Raw genomic sequence first — 10,000 nt, 5'->3', positions numbered from 1 at the left:
AGAGCTACCGGGCGCGGCCCGTGACTCACACCTGGATTACCATTTGATTAACAGGTAGGCGTGCGAAGGTTCAACTGGAGGATGCTTTTGCTCCTTTTGCATCCACGCGGCAGCGTGTCCAGTAAGGATGGGGACGAAATGGGGCGAGGGAGGAGCAGGGGAGGCGGGGGGTGTTGCCTGTTTTTGTTGTTGGTGTTGTGGAATGACGGAGCAGAAGAAAAGGGGGAGCAGCGCGGAGTAGAGAGAGAGAGGGGGGGGGGGAGAGGGGGGGGCGAGGGGGAGAGGGGGAGAGGGGGGGAGGAGTAGGTATTAGAGAGAGAGGTTGTAGAGAGGAGGGGGGTATAAGTAAAGAGAGAGGAAGAGTATAGATAAGAGAGAGAGAGGGGGGTGGGGTAAAATGAGAGAGGAGGAGAGAGAGAGAAAGAGCAGAGAGAGAGAGTAAAAAGAGGAACAGAGTATTATGAAACGCGGAAAAAGAGAGAGTAGAGAGTACCCCCCCAGACCGTCCCCCCCCCCCCCCCGCCCACAAGAGACGGAGAAAGAAAGAGAGAGAGAGAGAAAGAGAGTAAAAGAGACAGAGAAAGAAAGAGAAAAAGAGAGAGAGAGAGTAAAAGAGACAGAGAAAGAGAGAGAGAGAGAGAGAGAGAGAGAGAGAGAGAGAGAGAATGAGGGGAATTAAGGGGCCGAGAGAGAGAGACTGAGATTGATGAGGAAGGTCCCGAGAGAGAGGAGACGCTGAGAGATGTTATGAGAGAGAGAGAGACAAACACACACCACAGTCCGGCGCCGACGTAGAAACAGGCACATCACACAACTTAAGCTAGTAGAAAAGCCATACACCGTCCTGCAGATTTGATCGCTCAGTTTCAAGCAGATTTAAAACATTAAATCGCTACGGGACTCGCTACGGAACCCAAATCTCCTAAATAATCTGACAGCTAGTGTAATGGGGCGATAAAGATAAAGACTAACCCTCGCACATCAAGATCGCTCATTTTGATCTTCCATCATGTTGGAAGTTTTTACCCCCCAGTGTACAGATTTTATCGCTTGAGTCTAGTGGATAAATGCGAGAGTTCTTTCCTTCCACAGGTTGAATAGTTCAGTGTGTGGCTGACATAAGTGTGGGTGAATGCAGGTGCGCTTGCGACTATGTGTTTGAGAGAGAGAGAGAGAGAGAGAGAGTGTATTTGTGTATTTGTGTATTTATGTGTGTTTGTGTCTAAGCGTTTATGCGCGTGTTTGAATGTGAGTGAGTGCGAGTATATGTTGTACGTGTGTGAGAGAGAAAGAGTGAAAGAAAAAATATGTATGTGAGATGTGTGGTTGTGTTTATGGGTGTTGTATTTATATGTGTGTGAGGCACTGATATTGAATATCATGTGATCTACTGCTGAACACACACTGGAGGTGGAGTTGGATATCTGAGCGATTTAGTCTGCGCAGTTAGTGGCGAGTAGAGCGGCAGATTTCATCTCTCGCATTCCATATCTGTTGGTCATGAGCGATCAAATCTGCAGGTGTATGGCTAGCTTTACAAGCGCAGCAACAAAGAACACGCGAGCGACTCTCCCTCTTTTGCAGTTTCGTTTTAGCCGTTATTACAGTGAGGCCAGAGAGACCATGATAGATTCAGCCATTATCGGGTGCCAGCGAAGGCCATGAGACAGTCAGTTTCTCCGCCTAGCCCTTCATCAACATTCATTGATATATAGCAATCATTATCATCATATCTACATGTTTAATAATCTCGCTCTACCTTGAGATTTTCATGTGATCCTTAACGCTAAACTATTTTTTATTTGGTTCATATGTTTAGTTCCTTGGATGCGTTTGGGTGCTTGCGTGTGGAAGGCTTTGTGGATTATATAATGCAAGGAACGTAAAACACATCGACGGTTATATTCCGTTGAGTGGTAGGCCTATACAGGTTTGCATACATATGTCGTTTGTTTTTCATTTGAGAAGCCGTTGATGATAATGTGCTGCATGTAGGCAAACCGGAATATACATGTGCTTTATGTTAATTCCGTGTATAGCCTGCAACATATGAATGCATTACGGTAACAGGTCAATACTTATGGATATAGAATTCGTAACTCCTCGAACAGGCAAGCACTCAAACGCACTCGTACAAATGGCATACGAGTCCCTGCACGTTTTAGATACGAACACACTTGAACACACATTGGATATAAAGCTTTGTTTTAACTACATCCTCCTGCACATTTAATCAAGGCTGCGCGAGGATGAATGCTAATCTATGGCATTTTTGGTGTTTTCTTTTGTGATTATTAAATGCAGCAACTATAACTAACATCAACATAATCATGCCTATCATTATAATCATCCTCGCTACTATTATTAGCGTTATTTGTTTTTGTTGTAGTGGTACTTTCCATTCCTGGTGTTGTGTATAATGAAAATGACGATGATGAGAATGATGTTAATAGCTATATTTTGATCCTTCGACTACCAGCCAATATTTGAACTGATGATTATTATTATATGATATTAATGTTGGTAATGATAACTTTTCCTCGTGCTTTTGGTATTTATGATATTACCACTGTTACGATTATTCAGTTAATTGTTATAGACATAATTACTCTGATCATCACTGGTACAACAATTATCATTAGTATGGACGTCCTCTCTCTCTCTCTCTCTCTCTCTCTCTCTCTCTCTCTCTCTCTCTCTCTCTCTCTCTCTCTCTCTCTCTCTCTGCCTCTCTCTTCTCATCCTCTCTCTCGTTTCTCCACTCGATCTCTCTCTCTCACACACCACACATGCATATTTCCACTGAATTCATATACCGTAATGTAAAAACGTTCTGTGTGTAAAGAGTGATTAAGATACGATTTTTTATTGCCATCGTCTGTTTTGTTTACAGTCTGCACACGCGACAAAAACCTTCGTTTCCCATGAAATCGTTAGCCGTCGAAACACTTCATATATCACTTAATGTCGTTGGTAGATACTCCTGATCAATAAGCGAGCTTACCGATATCATTAAATAACTCTCGAAGAAAACGGACTTGAAAATACCTCCTCTTTCAACAAGTATATCGGCTATCTACTGAAATGTATTCCCTGGCTGAATCTCTATAGCAAATTATTATGTGTCTCTCTAAATATTATGCAAATGTGTATAAAGAACTTTATCATAAGTGAAGAACCTAATAATCCCTCGAAACGTTAAACTGTTTCCTTCACGAAGTTCGACCTCCCCTTCTCGTTCGGTTTTTTTTCGTGTCAGGTCCAACTTGCCCTTAAAAGCGGTTTCGCAGGTTTTCGGACCTATTTTACTCCGAGTGTTTGCTGTTTATCAGGCAGGTAATTCGCCTAATAGTTTTTTCTAGGGTCAGTCGGTATTTACTGTTTAAGTAGAAGCGAGCTGTCGAGGATGAATCGTTTTTGCTGCTTGTTGCTGCTTTTTTTTATTTGATATTGCGTATCCTAGTACTCTCAAAAGATCAATGATACCGGTAACAATATGCAATATTCAAAGTAGATATGTAAATGCAAATCTTAGTGTCGTATATCTTGGCTTGCGTTAGAAAAGCGACAGCGATGACCAGGGTCCTTTGATTCTGCCTAAAACTCTTATTTCAAAGGCCTCATTATGGGAACTCGGCAACACCCAGATCACGCCTGACGTGCCCGACTGGTCAGCCCGAGGCCAACACTCAGTCGCCGTTGCTGTCCAGGAAGTGGTCGGGTTTGTGGCCCTTGCGGAGTACCGTTTGATGATTATGCGAAGATAGACCAGCTCTATTTCTGGACTCGGCTCGTCGCACGCACCTCCTTGCTACAACGCTCTCGGTTGGGTGGGTGCGATTATTGAGCAGCTCTATAGGGTGAAATATACTGCACAAACCTCTTTGCCAAGCAGTTTTATTCAAAAACATACACAGGCGCGCTTCGTGTCAATTCAGTATATTCAGTCTCCACTCGTGTTTGATCATCTATCTCCCCCATTCTCTCTCTCTCCTTTTTCTCTAATGAGTCTTCTAACTCGGCGTGCGCACACACACATACAAACATATATATATATATATAATATATATATATATATATATAATATATATAATATATATATATATACAAGTATGTATATATACCCCCCACTCGCTCTTTCTACTCTCCTCTATCTTTATATACATACATATAACATATATATATATTTATATAATATATATAATATATATATATATATATATATATATATATATATATATACTTTTATATTACTGCTATACACATCACACACACACCTCGAGTGTTTCTATCTACCTTTTCCTCATATCAGACAATTAACTAACTGTTCCATAGTGGGATCTCATGGTTCGTGTATATCATTATCCTAGCATCTCACGCACATCCTATCCTTTGTTCTCTCCCCAGAACGGCTGGCTGACATGCGTCTGTAACACCGGAGGAGTGACCAGAGAGGAAGGCACCGCCACCTGTCACACGAAGGGCCATTTGCTACCTCCCAAAGGTGTGGTGATCAAGCGCGATGACTCGCAACCAATCTTCAGAGGCTGCGATGAATGCTGGGTATGTCCAGCAAGGATTCGTGGTATATATATATATATATATAATATATATATATATATATATATATATTAGATATATAATAATATATATATTTTATACATATGTTATATATATAATATAGGTATAATTTATCTATATCTATCTGTATAAAACATGCATATAATATGTGAAATATATTATATATATATATATATATATAATATATATATATATATATTATAATATATATAACATATACTGTATATATGTATATAAAAATAAATATATATTATATATGATAGATATATATAGATATAAATATTATCTATAATCTATCTATCTATCTGTATACAAACTCATACATGGTATATAAATATATAAAATATATAGTATATATATATAGAGAGCTCATTATTAGATATATATATATATACCAAATACACTGCCACAAATTTGACAGGAATGCAGTGTGTTTTTTATTAATTCTGTTATGTTCACGTTACTGTGTTTGTGTTTTTTGTGATTCATATATATATAATATATATATATATATATATACACATACATATATACATATACACAAATATGGTCTTCTTTTTTTAGTTCCCTATTGTGTATGAACCAGCGCCCGCAAGGTCATCACGGGTCATGGCCTTTCCTGGACTGCTGTGACACGTACATGTGCAACCGGGACGTGTCGCCCACGCTTCCCTCGCCCGCCCAGACTCGTGCACACCGACAGGATCCTGTCACTCGTATGTTCTTTGCATTTTTTATTGTTTTAATTGCTTATTTGCATTTGATAGTTGGGTTTTCTGATAAGGATCTTGGCTGAAATCCAGAGAAGTTCTTAAGAAAATAGTCTACGTTTTCAGGTCTTTTGATATTTGCCCAAACTGCTTCTTTCCCGTTTACAGTTTTGTCGAAAATGGAGAAACAACACAACACTAGCTAATTCATTGTTGGGAACACTCAGTACCCGTTCGATTATTTCTCCTCCGGTAACTTTAAACCATCGGATAATGCCATGTCTCTTTAATGTCATGCCAGAAAGTCAGCCGAACTCCCTGGAACGTCTCGGAGTGTCGAAACCGTCGGAAGAATTCCGGAAGAAGTTCGACCGAAGGCGGAAGCCCGAGTGCGACCCAGTCTAAGTAAGCTCACCATGGCCTCTACCTGGGCGTGACCGGGACCGCCACTCCTTCTCATGGTCATCATTACGGTCGTTGGGCTCCTTACATCCCTATCTTGAGTTACGAGGTAGAGGTCAGGGAGGTTTGGGCACTTGGGACAGGTTGAAAAGGGGAGGGGAAAGTAAGTAGTTAAAAAAGAAAATCGGGTAATTATCTTCGTATGTTCTCCTTCCTTTGCAGACCTTTTCTCTCTCTTTTTTATGATTACCCGTAAACCTAAATTTGACATATATTCGAAGCGCATATTAAACAATCTCTCACGTAACCCTAGTAATACAGTATTTTTGCTTATATCCCCAACTTAAAGAATCATAGTCATTGTTGTCTTTTTGTCCTTCCAGAGGAGGTTACACCCGTTGCCCCTTTGGCGAAGTCGCCGCGGAATCACACACGGGAGAAAGAAAGAAAAAAGCCATCTACGTGCCGCTCTTTCCTTCAGGCGAAGAACCCCGCTTAGCTCGGAGGGCCCAAGCAATCGGCTTCTATAAATTCAGATCTTAGCCACTTTACTAGAGTGATGTTCTGCTTTCTCTTAGGTACTGCAGAAATTAATATTAGACAGGTGTTCCTAATAAATGATATGGAATGAAATAAAGAATAAACAGTAATGAAGAAGAATAAAGAATAAGATCCATGGCTGGAAAGTGGCTTTGTTTTGTAGGCTATCTGTTTATACTGGAATATTTGAGTACAAATGTGTAAAATTGTCTCATGAGCGTTTATTAAAATACTAGACATCTGGCACATCTCTTTTTGTTTTCTGTAAATGGTACTGTGAGTTTTCGCAATTCTAGTACAAAATAAATTTTAATGCCTCCCCGATCGTGTTTTTGCTCTGGAAAACTCAATGAAAGTGCTAAAAGATAAAAGAGATGAGACTTGTGTTGAGAAGTAGAGAAGACGAGAGAGAAAAGAGAGGAGTATAAAGAACGACAGATGAGAATTTACCCAATGCAAATAGTTGAACAGTGAATCTAATCCCCCAAAAGGAAGGACGATTATTGTTTCAAGGGCTCGCTATTAGTCCTAACCAACAATTTGAGCAAGACTAAAAACCTTCAGTATTAGGGTAATGCCTGTCCTGCTGTATAATGGCACATATCTGTTTCGAACCGTAGATTTTAGCATTCCCGCAGTTATTAGTCAGTGAAGATGTCCGGGCGCTCACCCCTACCCAAGCCCGCCGCCACCCCAGCGGCGCCTAATAAACGCTTGTTGCAATTCAGTATTGCAACATAGGCCTTACATGACTTACATTTGGATCAGTATTCAAAATACTAATCCTTCATTTTTTTGATTTTATTGTGGCCTTTATATCGGGGAACTCCAGAGTCGCCTAGATCAGACATGAGCCCTTGTGTCTCTTTGGTGTCAAGTTGTTTGAAACAAAATGATGAGCGCAATATAAAGTCGTCCATTATATGTTTTGTATGTTTCGTTCATAATCATTTTGTTAGGGAACTGGGCGGGACTGCAACACACAGACACAACACCATCACACACAATATATATATATATTTAGTATAATATACATACATATATATACACAACATCGTATAAACATACATACGATGCATTCATGACATACATACAATAAGTCTCACAACAGCATACATTATTTCATGATGTATATATAAAATATATTAGATATATATAAGATGATATATATTATATTAAGTATTATTATAATATGTTATGTATGGGTAATTAATGATATATATAATGATTATATTAAGAATATATATATATACTAATTTAATATAAATATGTTACACTATACTATAATTATATATAATATATTATATACTGTAAATATGTATATATATACATGATTATATTTGCTATAGTATGAATTCATATATATATATATATATATATATATATATATGTAAATTATGTATATAAACATGTATATGTATATATATTATAATATATATATATAGATATTATAATATTATATATATTATATATATATATATTTATATTATAGAGAAGAGAGAGAGAAGATGAGAGAGAGAGTATTGATAAATATGTATATATATATAATATATATACATATTTTTTATTTTAAAAATATATATATATTTATATATATATATATATATATTATATATATATACATACATATATATACACATCATTATAAATATATTATGACATACGTTTCCTCCACTGGACATCTTCACATCAAATGAGGGGAGTAAGCATATTGTACAGTATTTACATATATATATTTATATATTTACATATAGTTGTACATGTAAGGAATCATATATATAATATATAGAACACAGATATACATTATGTTATTATGTATATATATATATACATATATACATTATATAGGAATATATATATATTGATAATATATATATATATATATAGGGGGAATGTATATATGTGATATATATATATATGATATATACATATACATAATTGTATATATGTGTATATATATATTATATATTATGTATACACTGTAAATTATATGTAAATATATAAATATATATATGTTATATATTTGGTATATATTGTAAAATATATGTTGATACATATGTGTATAGTATATATTATATAATATCTATGTATATATATATATTATATATATATTACATTACATATGAATATTGTGTGGTACTATATAGTATATATATATATATATAGTTTTATATATATTAATTGATATATATTATATATATTTGTATTCTATATATATACATATATATAGGTATTGTATGTAGTATAGTTCTGCAATATAAATATATAGAGATATATGATATATACAGCTATATATATATTTATTCAGATTGTTATTATATATATTTATGAGATATTTTGTTTTTGATTGATATTTATTTTTGTATGTGTGTGTGGTGTGTGTGTGCGTGTGTTGAAATATATATATGATATATATAATTTATATATATATTAATTGAGATATATAATATATATTAAAAATATATAGTATATTGATATAATTGTATTTATAATATATATTTATATATAGTTGAGAAGAGAGGAGAGAGAGAGAGAGAGAGAGAGATAGAAATAGACAGATCTATTGAATATATGTTCAAACACTCACACACTCACACTCACATATATTTATGATATAATTGATTTATATTATAGATATATATTTATATTTTTATATTTTATATGTATATATTTTTGATGTTTTATTTTATTATATGTTTTTATATATACTTTATATATATGTATATATAATTATTTAATAAATATTACAATTTCTCACACACACTCACACACACACAATTGTGAGATCATGTCTTAGAGATCATATATTGTATTTAATAATCAGATACTCTCCCCTCCGGAGGGTGTTTTATTTCGAGTTCTAATTTATTTTACCAAGGAGCAAATTTTACCTATTGTCTGTTAAAATACTAAAAAAACCATATATACCAGCCAAAATTTTAATTTGCAAGAGAAAAGAGGAAGAGAGAGAGTGAAAAAAACTAATGACAATTTCCAGGAAAAATGGAGAGAAACGTTTAATCCTGACAGTTCCAAATGTTCTCATCTATTTTCCTTTCCATTTCAACAAAAGATTACGAGGGGACGAAGATAAAGAAAAAAAGAATAAAAAAGAAAGACAAAAGTACCTCTTTTTGTTAAAAAACCATAGCGTGTAATTCCCATAGCCCTAACAAAAAAAAAAAAAAAAAAAAAAAAAAAAAAATGTAAACAAAAGGAAATTCAAGCAAATAATTACTGAATGGCGTCTGCTGGTCACTTCTATGATTATAGCATTATGGATCTCAGACCTAATTTGGGGAACTGTTATTATATGTTATCCCCTTTATTCAGTTATTTTTGCTTGGAAGTATAAGGGAAAATCATTCATGGAGAGACTTCAAGTGGTGATTCATGAACTAAACAGGCTCTCATGAAATTGACAAAGGTATGTCTTTTTTGCAGAATTGTCATCAATATATATAGAATAAGTATTATTTCTCGCAGATTATCTTATATTCTAATAGTTTCTTTATAAGTTTTTTTATTATAACTATCTAACACATTCTCTGAAGAACATGAAAGACGTGAGTCCGTAGTAATTATTGACAAGAAATATTCAAAGTCATTTACGTACTTTATACGAATACCTATATTGCACAATCATGCCCGTTCAACGTTTAAGCATGCTTTGGTTGCACAAGCGTGAGCAGAATAGATGATCTCCCTTCATTTCGGAAACCTTCTCGAGAAAATGGAGTTTTACCTGTCAACAAAATCATATCCGA

The 10,000-nt window shown here is 35.2% G+C and overlaps 1 pseudogene across 1 annotated transcript in view; it reads left to right on the top strand.

Annotated features, from left to right (window-relative positions):
* Nucleotides 1-5,794, top strand: part of LOC147469169 (uncharacterized) — a 10,775-nt pseudogene extending 4,981 nt beyond the window's left edge. Inside the window, exons 2-4 of the transcript XR_015192156.1 lie at nt 4,408-4,563; nt 5,146-5,297; nt 5,593-5,794. The product of XR_015192156.1 is annotated as an uncharacterized LOC147469169 (transcript). The remainder of the gene's footprint in view (nt 1-4,407; nt 4,564-5,145; nt 5,298-5,592) is intronic.
* The last annotated feature ends 4,206 nt before the right edge of the window (nt 5,795-10,000 follow it).

The sequence above is a fragment of the Penaeus japonicus genome, unplaced genomic scaffold, assembly GCF_977035675.1.
Source record: "Penaeus japonicus unplaced genomic scaffold, GWHDUDI00000001_assembly GWHDUDI00000023, whole genome shotgun sequence".
NCBI lineage: Eukaryota > Metazoa > Arthropoda > Malacostraca > Decapoda > Penaeidae > Penaeus > Penaeus japonicus.
Note: the sequence above shows the minus strand (reverse complement) of the source record. Positions and strands in the feature narration are given on the sequence as shown.